Genomic DNA, 24,163 nt, shown 5'->3' with positions numbered 1-24,163 from the left:
ATTGTCTAAGAGTTGGATTCAGCAAACAGAATGAAGACAAGTAATCTGAGGATGGAAGGAGGACAATGCCCAATTCCTACATGTGAATGGCAGAATAATTTATGCCATTTAAAAAAAGTCTCAGAATTTGGTTGATGCTGGCAAATCTGCATTTATTGCCCATTTCTAGTTGCCCTAAGATGGTGGTGGGCCTTCTCCTTAAATTGCTAACGTCTTTGTGGTGATGGTGAGGTAGGGAATTCTAGAATATTGACTCAGCAATGAAGGATGAGGGTATACATCCAAGTCAGGATGCTGAGAGACTTGGAAGTGGTGTTCCCATAACATTGCTGCTCTTGTCCTTCTCAGTCATGGATATTGCAATGTGGGGACACTCTGTTGAAGTAACCTTGGTAAGTTGTAGCAGTGCACCCTGTAGATTGTACATGCTGCAGAGAAAGTACACCAGTGGTGGATATCGAGTCCAATGGCAGAGGCACCAATTATGCAAACTGCTCGGATGGTGTCGAGCTTCGTGTGTTGTTGCAGCTGCACTCAACCAGGCGAGTGGTAAGTATTTCATCACACTCCTGAAATAAGCCTGTAGATGATCAAGAGGTGAGCTGCAGAGTACCTAGCCGCTGCCCTGCTCGTGGCCACAGCATTGATACGGCTATCCCAATTCGGCTTCTGGCAAATGAGGGAGGAAATCGCGGAGGTACTGGCCAGAATATTCCAATCCTCCTTAGATATGAGGGTGGTGCCAGAGGACAGGAGTATTACAATTGTTACACCATTGTTCAAAAAAGGGTGTAAAGATAAACCCAGCAACCACAGGCCAGTCAGTTTGACCTCGGTAGTGGGGAAGCTTTAAGAAACAGTAATCAGGGACAAAATTAACAGTCACTTGGACAAGTGTGGATTAATTAAGGAAAGCCAGCACGGATTTGTTAAAGGCAAATCATAAGAACATAAGAACATAAGAAATAGGAGCAGGAGTAGGCCAATCGGCCCCTCGAGCCTGCTCCACCATTCAATAAGATCATGGCTGATCTGATCCTAACCTCAAATCTTCTATCACTCTGCATCCACCCGAACCCATGTGATCTCCCGGGAGAGGCGAAAAACCAGATAAAGACCCAATGGCCAATTTGGGAGAAAAAAATCTGGGAAATTCCTCTCCGACCCATCTAGGCGATCGAAATTCTTCCAGGAGATCACTCTGTCCCTATATTTTCTACAGTACTTACCTTCTGTAAAGGCGATCTCCACCCCAACCAGGAACAGGAATAAAACCATCTCCTGAAATCTAACAGAATTAGAACACAGTAGGAGCAGAACAAGGCTACACGGCCCCTGGGCCCGCTCCACTACCCACAGGGCCATGACCATTCCGAACCCAGACTCATGTCCAATTTCCTGCCCGCTCCCCGTAACCCTTTATTCCCTTTACTTCTAGGAAACTATCTATTTCTGTTTTAAATTTATTTAATGATGTAGCTTCCACAGCTTTCTGGGGCAGCAAATTCCACAAACCTACCACCCTCTGAGTGAAGAAGTTTCTCCTCATCTCAGTTTTGAATGAGCAGCCCCTTATTTTAAGATTATGCCCCCTAGTTCTAGTTTCACCCATCATTGGGAACATCCTCACCGCATCCACCCGATCAAGCCCCTTCACAATCTTATATGTTTCAATAAGATCGCCTCTCATTCTTCTGAACTCCAATGAGTAGAGTCCCAATCTACTCAACCTCTCCTCATATGACCACCCCCTCATCCCCGGGATTAACCGAGTGAACCTTCTTTGTACTGACTCGAGAGCAAGTATGTCTTTTCTTAAGTATGGACACCAAAACTGTATGCAGTATTCCAGGTGCGGCCTCACCAATACCTTGTACAACTGCAGCAATACCTCCCTGTTTTTATATTCCAACCCCCTAGCAATAAAAGCCAACATTCCATTGGCCTTCTTAATCACTTGCTGCACCTGCATACTAACTTTTTGAGTTTCGTGCACCAGGACCCCCAGATCCCTTTGTACTACAGTACTTTCCAGTTTCTTGCCATTAAGATAATAACTTGCTCTATGATTTTTCCTGCCAAAGTGCATAACCTCACACTTTCCAGTATTGTATTCCATCTGCCAAATCTCTGCCCACTTAGCCTGTCTATGTCCCTTTGCAGGTTTTTTATGTCCTCCTCACTCACTACTTTCCCTCCCATCTTTGTATCATCTGCAAACTTTGATATGTTACACTCGGTCCCCTCCTCCAAATCGTTAATATAGATTGTAAAGAGTTGGGGACCCAGCACTGACCCCTGCGGAACACCACTAGTTACTGGTTGCCAATCTGAGAACGAACCATTTATCCCAACTCTCTGCTTTCTGTTAGAGAGCCAATCCTCCACCCACGCCAGAATATTACCCCCAATCCCGTGATTTTTTATCTTGAGCAATAATCTTTTGTGTGGCACCTTGTCAAATGCCTTTTGGAAGTCTAAATACACTACGTCCACTGGTTCCCCTTTATCCACCCTGTATGTTACTTCCTCAAAAAACTCAAGCAAATTTGTTAAACATGACTTCCCCTTCATGAAACCATGCTGAGTTTGCCCTATTAAATTATGTTTATCCAAATGTCCCGTTACTGTCTCCTTAATAATGGACTCTAACATTTTACCAACCACAGATGTTAGGCTAACAGGTCTATAGTTTCCAGCCTTCTGCCTACTACCCTTTTTAAATAAGGGTGTTACATTAGCAGTTTTCCAATCTGCTGGGACCTTTGCTGAGTCCAGTGAGTTTTGGAAAATTATTACCAATGCATCCACAATCCCTACCGCTACTTCCCTCAAGACCCTGGGATGCAAGCCATCAGGTCCAGGGGATTTATCCGCCTTGAGTCCCATTATTTTACCAAGTACCACTTCCTTAGTGATTTTAATCGTATTTAGTTCCTCCCCCCCTAGAGCCCCCTGTTTGTCCAGTGTTGGGATATTCTTAGTGTCCTCTACTGTAAAGACTGATACAAAATAATTGTTCAGTGTTTTTGCCATCTCCATGTTTCCCACCATTAATTTCCCGGTCTCATCCTCTAAGGGACCAACATTTACTTTAGCCACCCTTTTTCTTTTTATGTAACTATAGAAACTTTTACTGTCTGTTTTTACATTTTTTGCTAATTTACTTTCATAATCTATCTTCCCTTTCTTAATCAATCTTTTTGTTATTTTTTGCTGTCTTTTAAAGACTTCCCAATCTTCCATCCTCCCACTAGATTTGGCTACCTTATATGCCCTTGTTTTTAGTCGGATACTATCCTTAATTACTTTACTTAGCCACGGATGGCTATCTTTTCTTTTACACCCTTTTTTCCTCAGTGGAATATATTTTTTTTGGAAGTTGTAAAATAACTCCTTAAATGTACACCACTGGTCATGTACCATCTTACCCTTTAATCTATTTTCCCAGTCCACTCTAATTAATTCCGCTCTCATACCTTCATAGTCTCCTTTATTCAAGCTCAGCACGCTTGTTTGAGATCCAACCTTCTCACCCTCTAATTGAATATGGAACTCAACCATGTTATGGTCACTCATTCCAAGGGGATCCTTTACTAGGACATTTTTAATTAATCCTGTCTCATTACACAGGACCAAATCTAAGGTTGCTTGCCCCCTGGTCGGTTCAGTTACATACTGCTCAAGAAACCCATCCCTAATACACTCAATGAACTCTTCCTCAAGGCTGCTCTGCCCAATTTGATTTGTCCAGTTAATATGATAATTAAAATCCCCCATAATTATAGCTGTTCCCTTATTACAAGCCTCAACTATTTCCTGATTAATACTCCGTCCAACAGAGTTGCAACTGTTCGGAGGCCTATAGACTACACCCACTAGTGTTTTTTTCCCCTTATTATTCCTTACCTCCACCCAAACTGTTTCACTATCCTGCTCCTTTGACCCAATATCATTTCTCTGTATTATAGTGATTCCTTCCTTTATTAACATAGCCACCCCACCTCCTCTCCCTTCCTGCCTGTCCTTCCTGATTGTTAAATAACCTGGTATGTTTAATTCCCAGTCATGGTCACCCTGCAGCCATGTTTCTGTAATGGCCACAAGATCATACCCATATGTCATTATTTGTGCCGTTAACTCATTCATTTTGTTACGAATGCTACGTGCATTCAGATAAAGAACTTTCAAATATGTTTTGTAACACTTAGTTCCTGTTTTTTCCCTTTTTAGTACTTTACTTTTTACTCCATACCTTCTGTCCCTTCCTGACACATTCTGTTTTTTAATTCCCCCACTGCTACCTAAGTCTATGACCTTCTCTGTTGTCATTTCTATTATTTGCTCTCTAGAAACCTCCCCCCCACTAATTAGTTTAAAGCCCTCTCTACAGCCCTAGTTATATGATTCGCCAGGACTCTAGTCCCAGCACTGGCCAAGTGGAGTCCGTCCCAACAGAACAGCTCCCTCCTGTCCCAGTACTGGTGCCAGTGTCCCAAGAAGCAAAACCCATTTCTCCCACACCAGTCTTTGAGCCACGCATTTAACTCTTTAATTTTATTTATCCTAGCCAAATTCGCTCGTGGCTCAGGTAATAACCCAGAGATTATTACCCTTGAGGTTCTGTTTTTTAATTTGACCCCTAGCTGCTCATACTCCTTTAACAGAACCGTCTTCCTTGTCCTATCTACGTCGTTTGTACCAACATGGACCACGACAACTGGATCCCCCCCTCCCACTGCAAGTTTCTTTCCAGCCCAGAAGAGATGTCCTTAACCCTGGCACCAGGCAGGCAACACAGCCTTCGGGACTCCCGCTCTTGACTGCAGAGAACCCTATCTATCCCCCTAATGATACTATCCCCTACCACTACAACATTTCTTTTTACTCCCTCCACTTGAATGGCCCCCTGTACCACGGTGCTGTGGCCAGGTTGCTCATCCTCCCTGCAGTCCCCGCTCCTGCCCTCACAGGGAGTAAGAACCTCGATCCTGCTGGACAAGAACAAGGGCTGCGTCTCCTTCAACACTACATCCTGGATCCCTGTACCTTCCTCACTCGTAGTCACACCGTCCTGTCCCTGACCACGGACTACATCTGCAGTAATTAACTTCATAGGTGTGACCATCTCCTGAAACATAGAGTCCGGGAACTTCTCCCCCTCCCTGATGTGTCGCAGTGTCCGAAGCTCGGTCTCAAGCTCCGTAACATGGAACTTGAGTTCCTCTAGCAGCAAACACTTGTCGCAGATGTAATCACCGTTAGCCTCAATGGGGTTCACCGGCTCCCACATCTCGCAACAGTAACACATCACCTGCTCCATTCTATATAATTAATTAAATTTCTTATTATTAGTTATGAAGACCCTGCCCGGATATATATGATAATATCACACCACTATTCAATAGGACTTACCAACTTAAAGGTATGAAAGAGAAGAGAAGGAAGAAAACCAACCAACCAGCTGATCACCAACCTCCTCCTTGAATACTGTCTGTGGAGCCTGTTTGGTTGACTCGTCTCGCTACTCCGCCTCCGCAGTGCTGTCTAAGCCTGGGAGTGGGGAATAAAACAGAGCAAAAAACACACCCTCACCTCCCACTTATCCGAACTCTCCCACTTAGCAAAACTCCAGCAGCACTCAATGCACAAAGCACTCCGTGCACCGCACTAGCCCCTCCCCTTTTATACCTGGATTCTACTTCCTGTTTAAACTGCCCAAGAGTTTAAAAAACCCTTAAAAAATTAAACTTACTTCAAATAATTGACTTCTTAACACACTAAAATTCACAAAATACACTTAAATGATTTTTCTCCCACTTAGCAAAACTCCAGCAGCACTCAATGCACAAAGCAATCGTGTTTAACTAACTTGATTGAGTTCTTTGATGAAGAGAAGGTTGATGAGGGTAATACAGTTGGCATAGTGTACATGGATTTCCAAAAGGCGTTCGACAAATTGCCACATACAGTAATAGGCTTGCCAGCAAAGTTGAAGCCCATGGAATAAAAGGGACAGTGGCAGCATGGATACAGTATTGGCTAAGTGATGGGAAACACAGTAGTGGTGAACGGTTATTTTTCGGACTGCAGGAAGGTACACAGTGGTGTTCCCCAAGGGTCGGTTCTAGGACCACTGCTTTTCTTGATAAATATTAATAACTTATATTGTACTGTGTCCAATTCTGGGCACCACACTTTAGGAAGGCTGTGAAGGCCTTAGAGAGGGTGCAGAAAAGATTTACGAGAATGATTCCAGGAATGAGGGACTTCAGTTACGTTGTTAAACTGGAGAAGCTGGGTTTGTTCTCCTTGGAGCAGAGGAGATTTGATAGAGGTGTTCAAAATCATGAGGGGTCCAGACAGATAGAGGGAAACAGATAGAGGTTCCCATTGGCAGAAGGGTCGAGAACCAGAGGGCACAGATTTAAGGTGATTGGCAAGAACCAAAGGTGACGCAAGAAAAAACTTTTTTACGCAGCGAGTGGTTAAGATCTGGAATGCACTGCCTGAAAGGGTGGTGGAGGCAGATTCAATCACGGCTTTCAAAAGAGAGTTGGATAAGTATCTGAAAGAAAGAAATTTGATGGGCTACGGGGAAAGGGCAGGGGAGTAGAACTAGCTGTAGTGCTCTTGCAGATAGCCGGCACGGGCTCGACAGGCTGAATAGCCTTCTTCCGTGCTGTAAACATTCTATGATTCCCAAGAAGTTGAAGGACTCGGTTATTATGGAGTCATTTGAAGGTCATGGGGAGATGGCTGGACTTTCTCTTGTTCAAGATGGTCATTACCTAGCACTTGTGTGGCATATATGTTACCTGCCAATTGTCAGCCCAAGCCAGGATGTTATCCAGGTCCTCCTGTTGGCTGGCATGGGCTACTTCATAATCAGAGGAGCGGTGAATGGAACTTAGCAGGGTAATCGTCAGCAAACAGCCCCATTCCTGACTTATGATAGAGGAATGGTCATGAAGCAGCTGAAGATGACTGGGCCACGGGCGCTTCCCTAAGGATATCCTGCAGTGATATCCTGAACCTGTGATGACTGGATTCCAACAATTTTCCTTTGCGTCAGGGTGGCTCCAGCCACTGGAGGAATTTTCCTTTGACCCCAGTGACTTCAGTTTTGCTCGGGCTCTTTGGTGTCATTCTCAGTTGAATGCAGCCTTGATGCCATTGGCAGCTACTCTCATCCCATCTCTGGCATTCAGTTCTTGAATCCGTCTGGGTCAAGGCTGTGATGAAGTCTGAAGACGACCTGATCATCAGTAAGCAGGTTACTGCTGAGTAGTGTTGCTTAATGACATTATTAATGACTGCATCCATTACTTCACTCATGATCGGGAGGCTGATGGGGCAGTAATTGGCCAGGTTAGGTTTAACTAATTTTTTGTGGATAGGACATACCAGAGCAATCTTTCACTACAGCACAAGATTACAGAACCTTCTAAATTGCTATCAACGGGTGGATTAAGCTTCAAGTGCTTGTACATTACTTATGCTGTAATATAGTTTTTTTTTAATGCCATACTTACCAACCAGTTTGGACTCTTAAAACAAGGGATTTCTCTCATGAACAAACTTGAAAGATTTGGCAATCAAGCACACAAGTCAACTGCACTTTGTGAATTGTGGTTTCTTTGATTTTGTGACCATTTTGTGCAATAGATTGTCATCTTTTCCACATCTTTTCAGGTCAGATACATTTTACAGCAATTTTATGTACTTTGTGGAACTATAGAAACATTAATTATGCTTGATATCACAATCCAGGCCCTCTGTGGCTAGTACAAGATTTTCTGCAGTGCTGAGCTTTTATGGTCAATTCATGCTTTTGATAAAAACAATTCCGTTTCTGAAAAGCAGTGCTCATATTTTTACGCTTACAAGAGGACAGCAGCACATCCATTAGCAGAGCTTAAATGCCCAATTTCCACAAGGCAAAGTGGTGAATCAGGAAAACGTCAACCAACATCTGACTGGGTTTCTTTACTTACTGCTGGGCAAGAGCCTTGGGCAGTCACTTGAACTGCCAGCCACCCAGGTTGTGAGTGGACTGTAGAAATGTCTGAAATATGAATCCCAAACCAAAACCCTAGTTTTTAAAATAAAAAGAGTGAATTTTTTCACTTATTTTAGGGCGGCTCTATGATGCCCTTTTGGACGTTTTTCCATTTTAAAGGCACTACATAGATGCAGGTTGTTAGGATTACCAACTCTTCTTGGATGTATTCATGGCAGCTTCATCATCTGACCATTCGCCCAGACAAACAATATTTTTTCCATCTCCAATATTTTTGTAACTAATTATCAAAAGCATTCAAAGAAAATGAAAATAAAACAATTTTTCTAATGCCCATACTGCGATTTTTCTCCTGGGTTGCTTGCAGCAGCATCCTGGATTTAAATCTTTAATTCCTGGTGAATCCAGGATAATACTGGAGAAGTCGGTAAACCTACTTAAAAAATTAGGGTTTATAACTAATCTTCAGCAACTGCAGCGTAAACACGAGAATCAGTATCCCCTCACCCCACCCAGGCCTGGCCTGGCTAGTGCCATCCCCTCACCCCACCCCAGGCCTGGTCAGTGCCGTCCCCTCACCCCACCCCAGGCCTGGTCAGTGCCGTCCCCTCACCCCACCCCAGGCCTGGCCTGGCCTGGCTAGTGCCATCCCCTCACCCCACCGCCGTCCCCTCACCCCACCCCAGGCCTGGCTAGTGCCATCCCCTCACCCCACCGCCGTCACCTCACCCCAGGCCTGGTCAGTGCCGTCCCCTCACCCCACCCCAGGCCTGGTCAGTGCCGTCCCCTCACCCCACCCCAGGCCTGGCCAGTGTCGTCCCCTCACCCCACCCCACCCCAGGCCTGGTCAGTGCCGTCCCCTCACCCCACCCCAGGCCTGGTCAGTGCCGTCCCCTCACCCCACCCCAGGCCTGGCCAGTGTCGTCCCCTCACCCCACCCCAGGCCTGGCCAGTGTCGACCCCTCACCCCACCCCAGGCCTGGCCAGTGTCGACCCTTCACGCCACCCCAGGCCTGGTCAGTGCCGTCCCCTCACCCCACCCCAGGCTAGTGCCGTCCCTTCACCCCACCCCAGGCCTGGCCAGTGTTGACCCTTCACCCCACCCCAGGCCTGGCCAATGTCGACCCTTCACCCCACCCCAGGCCTGGTCAGTGTCGACCCTTCACCCCACCCCAAGCCTGGTCAGTGTCAACCCTTCACTCCACCCCAGGCCAGGCCCTTGCCGTCTCCTCAGGCCAGGCCAGGCCCGTGCCATCTCCTCACCCCACCCCAGGTCAGTGCCGACCCTTCACCCCACCCCAGGCCAGGCCCGTGCCATCTCTTCACCCCACCCCAGGCCAGGCCAGTGCCGACCCTTCATCTCACCCCACTAGTGCAGCCGCTGACCACTACGGTACCGATTCGCGAGCGAGCGATCGAGGTTCCAGGAGCCGCCCGATGAGGCCCACACGCTGCCCCAGGAGGTCTCGAGCTCCCTCACCCACCATCCGCGCGCCGCCGGACACTGGCCACTGCACACACGCGCCATCCCGCGCAGCCTCCTCATTGGTCAAAGCGTTGAGCTGCAATTGACCCTCCCTGAACCGTGCAGGGTGGGGTTGGCCCTGTGAGTGTGCACATTCTTCCATGTGTTTAATGGGTGTTTTACATTCGTGCTATACTTCTGGTTGTGGTTGACACTGGCAGTGTGCATGTTCTTTAGTCTGTTTGGTGTGTTTTACATTCGTCCTATACTTCTGGTTGGGTTTGGCAGATTGGGGATTGGCATTGGGAGTGTGCAAGTTCTTGAGTGTGTTTAATGTGTGTTTAATTAGTGATATACTTCTTGCTATTAAAGTTTCTCACCCTACCCATCTTACAACAAACCCAGTATCTGATGAGAGGTTGTCACCGGTAAATTTGATTAAAAATCAAAGAAGTCTTCAGCTTTCTGTCGCCAAGTCAGAAATTATAGGTTTATTCAAACGTACCATTATGTTGCGGCTCATCCAATGTGAGCAAACTCCTGCTGCTCATGGCTTTATATTTCCCCAACAGAATTTTTTTTTGGAATGATGTTTCATTTGCGTCCCATCGAGCCACACAAATTCATGAGAAACAATGACGCCATTACAAGCAAGGGCAATCCCACAAAGGTGGGCAGTGAAGGAGAGCTGCTGAAGGAAAATGGTGTTGCTGACCATGTCGGGGGCCAGTGGCTGCAGAGAGGCCAATGGAAAATAATGCACCACCGTCATTTTCTTAGGCCCATAGGCACGTTTTAAAAGTTTTTTCACATTAACAAATATTTAATTTACTAAGGAACTGATTATTATACACCAATAAAACTACTAAAGGTTCAGTATTTTAAATCAGGTTACTTACATGTGGAGGACTGAACAGTGGGTGCCCTTATTTAAAATGCTTATTTTTGGTGATAAACCCATTTGCAGCTGTATTAGTTAAACTGCACCAGGTTACCACTCTTAAATACATCAAGGAATACTTTTCAATGGAAAGGTAAATGAACGATTGTGTTCTATTATGCTGCCCGATTGAGTTGGTTCATGGAAGATTTTACGTTTGTGATTATGCAAATGAATTTTAGCGAAAACTTAAAACTAACCTAACCAGTGCAATTTCGAGCGCATTTTGGGCGCCCAAAGCGGAAACTCTACTCCCTTATCTTAACGGCCATTGAAGTCTCAACCACAGCTCGTTGGAATCCCTAATTTTTATAAATACATTTTTTTAAAGTTTCGGATTCCGCCATAGACTAAAAAAATATGTATTGCTAATACTATAAGCACTGGATGAGATCCAGGCCAATGTGTATAACACCACTGTCAAAGAGCCCCATACAAATGTTCCAATTTTTAAAAAATTGTTTGTTCTTGGGATATGGGCGACACTGGCAAGGTATTATTTAGTGCCCATCCTTAGTTGTCATCGGGGCATTAGGAGTCAACCATGGGACTGGAGCCAGATGTAGGCCAGACTGGGTAGAGGTGGGAGGTTCTCTTCCCTGTAGGACAGTGAATTAGTTGGATTTGGACAACAATCTGGCAGCTTTCATGGTCACTTTTTCCTATTGCTAGCCCACAGCCTACTCGATTAATTGAATTCAATTTCACAATTTGCTATGGTGGGGTTTGAATGCACAACCCCCACAGGGTTGCTAATCCAGTACCATAATCACTAGGTCACTGTACCTATAATTTTCTATTTCATTCTCCGGATGTGGGCGTCCTTGGGATATTACCCACCTCTGGTTGCCGTGGAAGGTGGGCCTTCTTGAACTCTGTAGCATTCTGATATAGCTGTGTAGCTTGCTAGGCCGCTTCAGAGGGCAATTAAGAGTCAGCCACATTGGTGTAAGACTGGAGTCACATATAGAACAGCTTCATGGTCACTTTTACTGATGCCAACTTTTTAGTTCCAGATTTTTAAAACTTAATTCAAACTGCCATGATGGGATTTGAACTCGGGTTTCTTTGGATTATTAGTCCAGTATCGTAACCACAGTACCCAACGGAAGTGGTCTGGTCATGTTGTATGCCTACAGGTGTTGCTCATTTAGAAATATGGCTGAATCAACAGCTAGGTCACCAACTGGAAGCTCTCTGCTGTGGGATGCCAGAGCTGGCCATCCAGGGATTCTCCCTCCTGTGATGTGGTGGTGCCAGGTTGGTTGTGCAGAATTGAAATTCATCTAAAAACCAGAGTTTCCTCAGCCAAAAACATGGCAAAATTGACCAGACTTGCTGGGGGTGATTTTCTGAATGGGAAACTTTTGGAGGCGGGACTCCCACTTGTCGGGTCTCAGTCCCGCCTCCATCAGCTTCTGGCCAACCAGCGGGACTTTCCCAATTGACCTTGTTAAGCCCGCCCAGCGGGTTCAGCAGGCCAATTAGGGCGAAGCCAGTGGCAGAGGACGTCAACGTATGACGTGTCATCTGTCAAGAATTTTTGAAAAAAAGAAATGTCGTCGTTTGACAGCTCTGTGAAGCTGTCAAACAGTGACAATCTGTGTAGTTTGAGGAGTCCTTGTGTTCAGGACTCATCAAACCTTTCTACTTTGCAGAAATCAGCTGGCTGTTGGATCGGAGGATGCAGCAGCCAGTCTGTGATCCCTACAAAGGAGATGTCGGGGACTCCGGCTCCACAGCAGCTGAAGACTGTAGGAAGAAACAAATGTAAGTTAACATTTTCTAACACTTTACACTCACCTCACATACTTACCATTCCACACTTGCACCCATCACTCACTTCTACATCTCACTTTCAGACCCCGCAGACCCACTGCTCGCCTCCTACACCCTGGCGGGGTTCCCCCAGGTCAGGAAGCCCGCACTTCAGGACGAAAAATGGGGATAATCCTATTTTCTGCCTGTTAACAGGCAGTTAATAGGCTTTAATCCCTTCCCGCTGCCAAGGAGACGGAACCCGGGGCAGGACGGCTTCCCGCCTCCTGGCAAGAGGGCACGGGGGCGGGTTTGCCACTTTCCCGGCAGTCCCTCCTCCATACCTGCCTCCTCAGGACTGAGAAAATCGCCCCTCTGTCTTCATTCGTGCTTTCTGGAATAGCCTCAGGATGAAAGATTAATGGAACGGTACAGAAAACCCAACCAGTCCACCAGACAGAGCATCTAGAGAGTGAGTCACGTGGAACTGCCCTGGGAACAAAACCGGAAAAGATTTGGAAAGGTCTCAGAGGACCGAATTTGGTTAACCTCGGTGTCGGAAGAAATTACAGAACGTCTGTGTGCAAAATCTGTTCATGAGGTGCACTCAGGGTACTGGCTATTGTGTGGTTACCCTCAATTGTTGCTTTGCAGGCAGTTACCTGGTGGCACAAGCATGAAATTTCAGAGATCACAATGAAGGATCCATGAAGCAAAAGCAAAATACTGCAGATGCTGGAAATCTGAAATGAAAGCAGGTCAGGCAGCATCTGTGGAGAGAGAAACAGAGTTAACGTGTCCGGTCGATGACCTTTTATCAGAACTGGAGGATGCTGGAGATGAACAGCTGATAAGCAAGTACAGCGCCAGGGAAAAAGGTGTTGGGGGGGGGGGGGGAGCGGGTGGTGGGTCAGGCGGGGGGGAGGCAAGGAAGGAGAAGAACAAAAGGGAAAGGTCTGTGATATGGTGGAGGGCAGGCATAATTAAATGACAAAAGGGATGGGGGGGCTGGGTGAGACAAACATGGAAACCAGGTCTAGAAGAGGTCTAATTGGTTACAAAATGTCCACGAGAAGATGGGAGTGTGCTTAAGATCTAAAGTTGTTAAAAACTTAGGCCTAGAAATTCGGTTGGTAGCGCCAGCGATTAGCGCCTAAAGAGCCCGAGAATTGGGGCGTTACCCAATGTTCGGGCGGGCGCAGTGAATATAGCGCCACCTCCCATATTATCCTTTTAGCGTCGACGCTAACTCTTTGCGTGCACCCGCGGGCGCAGGCAGATCATGATGTCATTTCAGTGTGCAACGCCTTTTTGGCGCCCCGGACCGGATATTCGGTGGCGCCCAGAACCTTTGCGCCTAGCGCTGTTAGTGACAGTTCGATGGAACGTTACCAGGCCCTTCTCGTAGTCGGGGGGCGCTATTTAAAGGGGACAGCTCTAGTATAAAAGCTGCAGCCACTTGGCCTGTTCATTGTGATCGTTGCTGGAGAGAGTTGGTGAGCTACTGTGGAGCAGATTTTTTGGAATTTAGCCTTAGAATACTTGGGACCTTCAAACCTGTCCGGGGCAGTTGGAGCGCTACACCTAACAGCGTTTTGACCGACTGGCATCGGAATGGGAGCTGCTTTGGATGGCAACGTCCTCATGGCCGGACACTGTGAAGGGGCAGAGAGATGGCGGGAGAGAGGGCCGAGATTGGCCAAAAGGAGGAGGGGCAATGGAGGTCAGCCAATCCGAGGGTACACTGCGAGGGTATTCAGGCAGCAGGTCTCATACCTTGCAATGTCGGAGGAGCAGTGTGTGCGAAGGCTCCGATTCGGGAAGGAGGTTGTAACTGAGCTGTGCCACCTGCTTGCTCAGGATCTGCAGCCGCGTCTACGGTGCAGGACCTCTCTGTTGCCCTCAATTTCTATGCCACCGGATCCTTTCAGTCAGCCACTGGGGACATTGCGAATATCTCTCAGTTTGCAGTCCATTGTTGCATCCGGCAAGTTACAGCTGCCCTTTATAGACGAAGGCGTCAATTCATCACCTTCCCTCTGAGCCTGGAGAAGCAGGCGGAGCGCGCGCAGGGCTTCGCTGCTATTGCGGACTTCCCCATGGTGCAGGGGGCGATTGATTGCACACACGTGGCTTTGCGGGCGCCATTACTCAATCCTGAGGACTTCCGCAACCGCAAGGGGTTCCACTCCCTCAATGTGCAGCTGGTCTGTGACCACCGCCAAATGATCATGGCAGTCAACGCCCAATTCCCAGGGAGCAGCCACGATGCCTTCATCCTGCGGCAGACCTCAGTTTGTGACCTTTTTGAGGGGCCGGCTCGCCCACGAGGCTGGCTTCTTGGGGACAAGGGCTATCCTCTCTGCCCATGGCTCATGACACCACTCCGTTTGGCCGCCACCCTAGCAGAAGAGCTGTACAACAGCAGCCATCAGGTGACCAGGAACATTGTAGAGCACACTATTGGTGTGCTCAAACAGCGTTTCCGCTGTCTGGACCATTCGGGGGGAGCCCTGCAGTACTCGCCGGAGCAAGTGGGTCACATCGTCGTCGTCTGCTGCATGCTCCACAACTTGGTGATTCGACGCACCCAGCCAATGCCAGCTGTCCCTCAAGGTCCAGCAGAGCAGGCGGAGGAGGAGGAGGAGGAGGAGGAGGAGCAGGCGGACGAGGAGGAGCATGCGGACGAGGAGGAGGAGGAGGAGGAGGAAGATGGGAGGGCTCCTGAAAGTGGAAGGGCCATCTGTCAGAGGCTTATCAGGACTCGGTTCCAGGCCCCTCTGGCGGAATGATGGGTGTCATTCGTCCTGCGCACTTCGGATCTTTGAAAGGCTCTGAAGGCCAGCATGACTGTAAATAGTTACATGTACCATTGCAAATTAAAACTTTTCTTTATTGTCACAAAAGTCCTTCCTTCCAGCATAACAACGTCATGTCAACAGAAACCATAACTAACAAAATAACAGTTAACTCTTCGGCAAAGCCACAAAACTAAACAAACCATTTCCAACAATCACAACAGGTGAGGGAGTCCTTGAATTTGGCCAAAGAAACGTCTCTGCACCTCCCTCTACTGCTGGCCCCTTGATGGAGAACGACTTCTCTTTCGCGGTCGGCCCCTTCCCTCCCTGCTGCTCCTACGTAATTGAACCCCAGTGGCGGGGTCAAGGCTGGGGGACGCCTGCTGACTGTGTGGAAGCACAGAAGCCCCTGAGGGACGGCCTGGCCGACCTCTGGTCTTGGAGGGTGCGGACGCAGGCTGCTTGATCTGAGCATGGCTGGAAGCAGTGCCCTGCAGGTGGTGGCAGCTGCACTGCAGACGTACCAGCAGTGGCATGAGCAATGGTCACCTGCCGAGAGAGGACACCTGCACCATGGTCGGACGACACATCGGCTCTCTTATGGGGACCGGTTCGGCTCAACCGCCACAATCGCCTGCTCCACTGATTCCTGGCCTTGTATGGTACTGGAAGGGCCCGGGGTGATCCTAGCTGATGCAGATAGGGTGGCTGCAGTGAGAGTTCACGTTGCCTCAATCTGGGTGTGGACGAGGCCAGCAAGTGACTGCGTGGCAGCAGTGAGGACCTGTGTGGCAGGTGCCAGTGCTTCGGAGAAGCCCTGGACAGTTCTTTCCATTGCTTCGGACAAGGCCGGAGCAGTCCGTTCCACTGCCGCGGACAAGCCCTGGACAGACCTTTCCAGGGATTGTCCGAAGCTCTGAACAGTCCTTTCCATAGCAGCCTCGAAGCCCTGGGCAGTCCTCTCCATAGCAGCCTCGAAGCCCTGGACAGTCCTCTCCATTGCTGCTCCAAAGTCCAACACACTCTTTGCCAGTGTTTCTATCGACTGAGGCATCCTCCCCACTGCAGCCATCAGCTCAGTGTGCCTGAGCCGGGCCTGGGTGCTCATTTCAGCCAGGCTACGCACCTCCTCTGCACTCTGTGCAGCAGTCATCACTCCCTGCCTTGCCCTCCAGGGAGCCGGTGGCCGAACTTGCCTACCACCCCCCCCCCCCCGCCCGCCCCCCGCGCTGCTGCATGCTGCTTGTTCCGGCAACTGGCTCATCAGCAGAGCACCACCCCCCTCCCCTCCAGGGAACTACTATCCCCAGTCTGCAGATGTGTACGCTCCCCTGAAGTTGGAACGGATGCTCCGGCTTCCTCCTGATCCTCGCCTCCGGAGGCACTGGCACTGGCAGCTTCAGGGTGCAGATCCCGAGTTGGTGATGCAGCATCTGAAAGCAGGGAGGTGGAAGAGTGGCTTTAGCAAAAGGTCAGGTTGGCGGCAAGGCATGCCAGATTGCTCTGACATGGCTGCACACTGAGAAAGCATGCTGGCGGGGGGACCAAGTGGAAGGAGACAGCTGAAAAAGGTGAGAACCTTACCCTCGCTGTCGAGAAGGGGGTCGGCAGCTGCAGTGGTAACGGGACCACTCAGACGTCCTCCAAGAATCTGGTGCACTCTCTCCTTGAGATCCGTGAGAGTGACCACTTGTGGAGGTCCGCCACCGGTTCGACACTGGTCCTTTCGGATCGTCGCCAGCTTGGACTGCAGGGGAAAGAAAGGGAAGCTCTGTTACATGATGCCTTGAGAGATCATCTCATGCCCCCCATGGTGCAAGAGCCCTTACATGAGGCCTTGAGAGATCATCTCATGCCCCCCATGGTGCAAGAGCCCTTACATGATGCCTTGAGAGATCATCTCATGCCCCCCATGGTGCAAGAGCCCTTACATGATGCCTTGATTCAAATGTGCATGTGTGTGCCCAGAAAGGGTCATGGGTGCTTGGTGACAGATGGCCATTGGGGCAACAGGGTGCGCGAAGTCAGGTGCAGATGGAGGGAATCAGAAGTTAGCATAAACAACTCACCCTAACGACCCGAGTGAGGTCGTTGAATTTCTTCCTGCACTGAACAGGGCTCCTGGTCGCCGTGCTGCTGGAGTTGACCCTCTGAGAAATATCCCTCCAAGCTCGGCGGTAATCCTTTTGATTCGGCCTCCTGCCATTGTCAAGATACAGAACATCTCGACGGCGCTCCACTGCGGACACCAACTCCTCCAGAGCCTCAGTGCTGAAGCGCTCTGCTGTCTCACCTTCTCCATCCTGAACAAGTTTTTTGCGCCAGAGAAAGAAGAGCGCCGATTCTGAGGCCTACAGGGCGTTGAGTGTGGAAGCTGAGGCTGACTGACCCACCCCTTTAAGAGCCGGCCGGCGCCTGGAAGTCTCGTGGTTATCGGTAATTGAGATCACCTGCGCTGCGCCCATCCGCGCCGATATTGGGTAGCGCCGGAAGTTTTGCGCCTTAGGAGGCCCGTGCAACGTCTGAATTCGCGCCTCAATCCCCTTTGGGGGCGATGCAACCCAATATCGCGCCAGGCGGCAATAAGTTTCGTCTGGCTATAAGTTTCGTCTGGCTATAAACTTTGCGCAGCGCCAGTTCTAACGCCTCAAGCGGGGCTATACCCAATTTCTAGGCCTTAATGTTAAGGCCGGAAGGCTGTAAAGGATCCATGAATCTGTTCTTCTCCACCCCCACCACCCCCCCTACAACCAAACCAAGGTCAAACTGTCCATCCTAAGATAAGCAATGAAGTGCATTCCCAAAATGCTTGCAACCCCATGCATTTTCCAGCCATAATTTCTGCTATTTTATTACCACAAATTATCATGGAAATGATGTTCTTACTCAACAAATGTAAAAAAAAGAGACAATTTCAGTTCAACGGCTTTAGCAGCTAGTACTCCGTGGTACTAGAATGGGAACACCTTCACCTCCAAGTTCCCTTCCGAGTCACATCCTGACTTGGAAATATATCGGCCGTTCCTTCCTCGTCGCTGGGTCAAAATCCTGGAACTCCCTCGCTGACAGCACTGTGGGAGCACCTTCACCTCACGGACTGCAGTGGTTCAAGGCGGCGGCTCACCACCACCTTCTCAAGGGCAATTAGGGATGGGCAATAAATGCTGGCCTTGCCAGCGACGCCCGCATCCCTTGAACGAATAATTTTAAAAAATCATATTGCTGATGCTTAGTCAAATAAAATTTGCACAATTTAACCTTTGGTAATCTTTTTGTTGTGTTGCATGTACAAAGCTGCGTCTTTGTATATTTTTCCTGAGCTGAATATAACTTATTGAATTACAGAGGGCACGACCACAGGACAGTCTTATTTCACAAATGCCTAACTTGCAACCTCCTTCATTTTGATGAAATAATGCTACTGGTTGTGAAACCGTTAATAGCTGCAGATTCATTTTTATTTTAAAAACATAAAATTTAATGGATGCAAAAATAAAGATGTTTAGTGCTTATGTTACCGTGACATCCCGAGTACAAGCAATCACAGTGTTAATATTACATCCTGAATACAGCCAATCACAGTGCTCGTTAGAGTGAAATCCCAATTACAGATACAGTAAACATCAATTAACCTGTGACTATGCAAAGGAAAATTACAGGAAAACTGAGACTTGTCAATGAGAAGTCAAACTTTTGAAACAATGTCACATTACCTGCAATCACCTCAACAGCCCAAAGATCAGTTAAAAGGATTTCAGAGATTTTCAGATTCCCAGTACACACCTCGTTCCTGCACGATTATTGCAGCACATTTAGTGTACTAAAGGACCTTTGGATCCATGTGCAAACTTGTTCAAATCCAAAATCTATTTTAAACACTAAACTGGCCAAGAGCTCAACTCCCAAACTCTGAATTGGCCCTACCTCACCTCAGACCTGGGCCAATCTAGAGACATGTGCAGTAAACAGACAGATTGGATCTGCAACCAAATCCCATGCTCTCAATCAACTAGACCCAGTGTTGCCCTAACTACTCTCAGCCTCCTGTGCAGCTGTTTCCAGTGTTGACACCAAATTTGATTAGCATATGTTGGTACCAATGCCCTACGCAAAATTCCAGGCAGTTTTTATAGTTTTATGTGATAAGCTTCTTGGGGGCTGCTGTTAATTCATTCCTCCCGTCACCGCCAGTGACAGTTCTGCAACCACCAGTTCTCCAACCTCGTGTTATAGAGCTCAAAACCCTCTCTCCAGACATGGCCCAAGTTTGGAAGAACAAAAAATTGGTAACTGTACTGCTGAATGTCTCTGAACATGTCATACATCCACTATCACACTTTACTGAAACCCTCGGAATTGCTGCTTTTGGTCAGATGGATGTCTGACACAGGAAAGAAACTGGTCGTCGTGTTTAAAAGTCTCCCAACCACTGAAAAATCCGCACAGGTAGAGTTTGTTTGCCTGACATGGAGTGCACACTCACTCCCTGTAGGGACACACACAATCTAAATAAATCCAGCGAGCTTAGGCACAGCTTGACAAAAGCCTGAGCTTGGGAACCTCCAAGTGCGCACAGGCGTATTGCTGGAGTTTAACTAAGCAGAGTACTGGTATGCTTCCTGCTGCTTGTTAGGACGCTGACTTACAGGGTTATCTGGAGCCGAGTGAGAAGAATCTAATTCCAGTGACACTGTTAAAACTACTTGTCAGGGCCACCACTTTTGCAAGAATAAAAAATAAAATAACACTTGCATGAAATAGTGCATAAGCACAAGTTCGATTTATAATTTATTTAAAGTTCAAACACTGTCCTATTAAAAGCAAAAGCTGGGTAAGTTATCTAAACGACTTCATAGAGAAGGGTAAACTAGTTACTGGGAAGTGGGGCTTGGGGGGGATCAGGAGCAGTGGGGCAGTGGTTGTAATTGTACTGCTGAATGCCACTGGAAGAATAAAACAGCAGTTCCATAAACCAACATGAAAATGTACTTCAGATCATTCGAGTTTCCACACAATAAAGTCCTTTTTTTTTTACATTCCACGAGGTATCGCAGATTCCTGTGAGAGACTGTCATCTTTCAGGGACAAATACAATACAGTACAAACAACAGGATTACCCCCCCCCTCGCCGATCATCTCCTAGAGTGCTACACGTCTACATTTAACAGCACTTCCCAGCTTTAAAAAAAATCTGTTCACAAGTGTGAGCTAATCAACCGAGCCACGCCTTTGTTCCAGTTGTTAATGCATGTGTTCACCTGAACTTGTTCTCCCTTCCCCCACTTTGTTTTGGTCAGTCCTATAAACGGGCCCACCTGCCTGACCAAACCCTATCTGTTCTGACAAAGGCTCCATACCAAAAATATGAACTTTTCCTTTTCAGATGCTGACGGAGCTGTGGTGTATTTCCAATATCTGCTGGTTTTATTTCAAATTTCCAAGACTCGCAACTTTTCTTTTTATCGTAGAATCATAGAATGGTTTCAAAGCACAGAAGGAGGCCATTCAGCCCGTGCCGGCTCTCTGCAAGAGCACTTCAACTAGTCCCACTCCCCGCCCCCCCCGTCCTTTCCCCGTAGCCCTGCAAATTTTTATCCTTCAGGTACTTAACCAATTCCCTTTTGAAAGCCACGATTGAGTCTGCCTCCACCAGCCTCTCAGGCAGTGCATTCCAGATCCTAAGCAGGTCTTTCTAACAATAAAGGAAAGATGACAAGCAGCAGCACATTCCTGGTGGAGGTGCCAAACCCTACCGGATCCACCAGGGAAATGCCTGGACTTGCTGCCCAGGCCCTTCCGTTTGACAGGATATTGTGACGTCACGACATACTACGTAGTTCAGGTTACATTACATCAACAGCTCTGAGCTCCACAAGCAAATCTAAAACTTGTACTATACAACACAACATTTCACAAATGGTACCTGCAAGAGCGCACATTACTGCTGGTGTTAGAGAACAAAGCTTTTGCTAAACTGGCTTGTAATGATGTCATTAAGCAGCACTGTCTAAACTCCCCTTCGCACAGGTTAGAGGGCTGCACTCGGTGATGTTTTTAGTATGGTTTGGCTTCAAATGATTACACTAATTAATCAAGGTTTGGTCTCAGAGCAATGTGGTGCAGTTAGCCATCACATCTAAGAGATAGTACACTTCTTTGTCACAACATACAAGCCTCCACAAAGTCTAGCAATCTTCAATATGTACAATTTCTATAAAACTGTATCAATAACTAATAGAGGTAATATCCAATTACAAGGTGAGGAAGGCCATTTGGTCCATCTTAGGTCATTCATTCAGAATTACCCTAAAGTGCCCCCCCCCCCCCCATTGCAACATACAATGTTGTTGCTCTCTCTGGGGCCCCTAGGTGCCACATACCATTCTTTGGTCAAGAGAACAGGTCAATTTGGCTGCCCTATGACCGGCCGTGCAAAGTGTATGGCGGTGTTCCTGCTCCCAATGGAACTGCACTTCACCCCATCCCCTTATAATGAGGTCAACACTGGAAACTCAGCATGTGGCAATCATAAATGCCCTACACTCTTCTTACAGCTTGATGCTGTACCACCAGGTGCATGAGCTGCAGTTAACTAGTGTGCAAACATAATGGCCTAGTGACAGGCTCCCAGGTGAGCCTTCACCTCCACTACTATATCCAGGAGTTGGTTCCATGTGTTGGTCACTTTTTGTGTGAAGAAGCATTTCCTGATCTCAGTCCTAAATTTGCCTTTTACTACAGTAGTTTGAAGCTGTGTCCCCTTGTTCTATGCTCACAATTTAGCGTAAAGTAATTCTCAGGCTTTACCATTTCCATACTATTTACCACCTTCTATACCTTTAAGATCACCTTTCAGAGGCTTCTTTTCCAAGACTAAAAGGCCCAAGTTTCTCCAGCCTTTCCTCACAGCTCAGACCTCCGACACTAGGGTTCAGGCTTGTGGTTCTTCTCTGCACTGCCTCCAGCGCTAGAATGTCTCGGTGACCAGAAGCGGACACAGTACTCAAGGTACAGGCTGACCAGAGTAGTTTCTGACTTAATTCAACGTTCCACTGACTTTGTTGCTTGCTGCTCTACATTGGTTGGACATGTTCAATGTCAACTGACATTCCTAGGTTTCTTTCAACTTTATGATGCATCTCTCTTGAATGGAAATCGAGGAGTATAATGTAGTCTGGTTTTAAGCACATTCAAAAGATCCTAAAGATTCTTACAGCTCACCTGGGAGCCTGTCACTAGGCCATTATGTTCACACACTAGTTAACTGCAGCTCATGGTACAGCATCAAGCTGTAAGAGGAGTGTAGGGCATTTATGATTGCCACATGCTGAGTTTCCAGTGTTGACCTCATTATAAGGGGATGGGGGGGAAGTGCAGTTCCATTGGGAGCAGGAACACCGCCATACACTTTGCACGGCCGGTCATAGGGCAGCCAAATTGACCTGTTCTCTTGACCAAAGAATGGTATGTGGCACCTAGGGGCCCCAGAGAGAGCAACAACATATAAACTGTTCACCCCATGGTCTCACTCTGTCTTACTAGCCCTGTGCTGCCGACTTCTGCCTTAGCTTACTCCACATGCGACACTGCAAGGATTTCTGCCAGTTCTCAACAATGTTGTACCGTGCTGCTAATGCTTACTAATATGCGGAATTTGTAAGTCTTTGTCCCAGCTATTATCCCCACAGCCTATTTGTGTTACTCAGCTCACCTCTGCAGTCTCATGTCTGCGAATATCAGTGCATCCTGGCAGCGTCACCAGTAACACTCCCATAAACAGCAAAACCCATCCACTTAGTGAGTCAGCAAGCGATTGCATGCACCAATCCGCTGCCTCGTAACTTTCTGTGCAAGGCTACAGGCTAGAAGCAGAAAACTCTGGCATGGTTTAAAAACACTGCAGAATTTGGAAACTGAAAGACAATCAGGTAAAAAATTCTTCTCTCCTCAAAAACATTTAGCAAAAAACAGCAGATCCTTCACTGATCCCAAACCTCCCACAGAGGTGTCAACAAAATGCTGCACACCACAGTGAGCTGTATGGAAGGTTTGCATTGATCGCTCGTCCAGTGAAGGATTCACTGCAACTGGTCAGACGCTGAAGAAATAAAGTGAGGGACCCAGCTCGGAATTTAACTTCAGCCACAGACAGAGGTACTGGTCACTAAAGATAAAAATGTTGCATGGTATTTAGCGATTCCTAACATGCCACAATTAAGAGTTTCTGATAGTCTAACAGTCCAGTTTAAGAACGTAATTTAAAACAAGGGATTAAAAAATGAACCTAACACAGAAGTTCTCGGCAGCTCCAACGTTACTGGGACTGAGAACTGATCAGTGACTACACAGGACGGCGGACTTACCACCAACGTTCCTTCTAATTTTTTATTTTCGTGCACGGTCCCTTAAAATTTGCTGCGCGGCCGACGCACGTGCGGTATCCCTTCCAGCGGCAGCAGCTGGTGAGCGGACTGCATGGGACCTCGTGATTGATGTGCAGCCGCGCACCTTAGGGGGAAACATTGCTTACCACGTGTCTGATCGAACATGGGGTTATCTGTAATCAGTGAGGAGTGTTGAAGGATGGGGAACTACATACTGGTAACACCAATAGTTAAAAACCAATGCAAGGCACCACGTCAGGGCCAAAATTTTGCCTGTCTGGATACCTTTGAGTGTGTTTTTAAAAGAATATGAAGGGATAAACCGCAATAATGCAAAAAATACTCAAAAGATTTGACTGTACGCAGGACTATTTCTTTAAATGTAACTAGCCTGCCGCCTGCAGCTGCTGATTGGACATTTACTTCATTTAAAAACTCTAAAACTCTCATAGGTTTGAACAAGTTTTCTGCTTGCTCACGTTCAGTCTTCTGTTCGGTGCCTGGCCCAGAGCTTACTGTCAGAACAGGTACTGCAGAACGGCTGAACAGCGACAGAGCCCAGGAAGAGTGACAGAGAACAGGTCAGGTACTCTCGAACCATGCAGGGCTGTCAGATATCATGTGCCCTTCTGATGAGATCATATATCACATGCTTCAACTGACTTGTGTGGTTAAGTTAAAAATCAGGCTGGGAGGGAACCATCCTGAAATGAAAATCTTCTCATTCAGCAGAACGACGACAGCCCCAAAGTCATTTAGCCCCCTAACCAGAATAAGGACAGAGTGGGAATG

The 24,163-nt window shown here is 47.5% G+C and overlaps 1 protein-coding gene across 5 annotated transcripts in view; it reads right to left on the bottom strand.

Annotated features, from left to right (window-relative positions):
- Positions 1–9,619, bottom strand: part of LOC147097960 (glycerol-3-phosphate acyltransferase 1, mitochondrial-like) — a 35,833-nt gene extending 26,214 nt beyond the window's left edge. For 4 of the 5 annotated variants that reach the window (XR_015074249.1, XR_015074248.1, XM_085971063.1 and 1 more), the window contains exon 1: positions 9,389–9,619. The gene's annotated coding sequence lies outside the window, so the exon portion shown is untranslated. The remainder of the gene's footprint in view (positions 1–9,388) is intronic. The other variant, XM_085971065.1, reaches the window with a different exon arrangement.
- Positions 9,620–24,163: the final 14,544 nt, after the last annotated feature.

Source organism: Somniosus microcephalus, chromosome 30 (genome assembly GCF_052327205.1).
Source record: "Somniosus microcephalus isolate GS21.2 chromosome 30, FLI_Smic_1.0, whole genome shotgun sequence".
Classification (NCBI taxonomy): domain Eukaryota; kingdom Metazoa; phylum Chordata; class Chondrichthyes; order Squaliformes; family Somniosidae; genus Somniosus; species Somniosus microcephalus.
The sequence above is the reverse complement of the archived record's forward strand: the minus strand, read 5'-3'. Positions and strand labels throughout refer to the sequence as shown.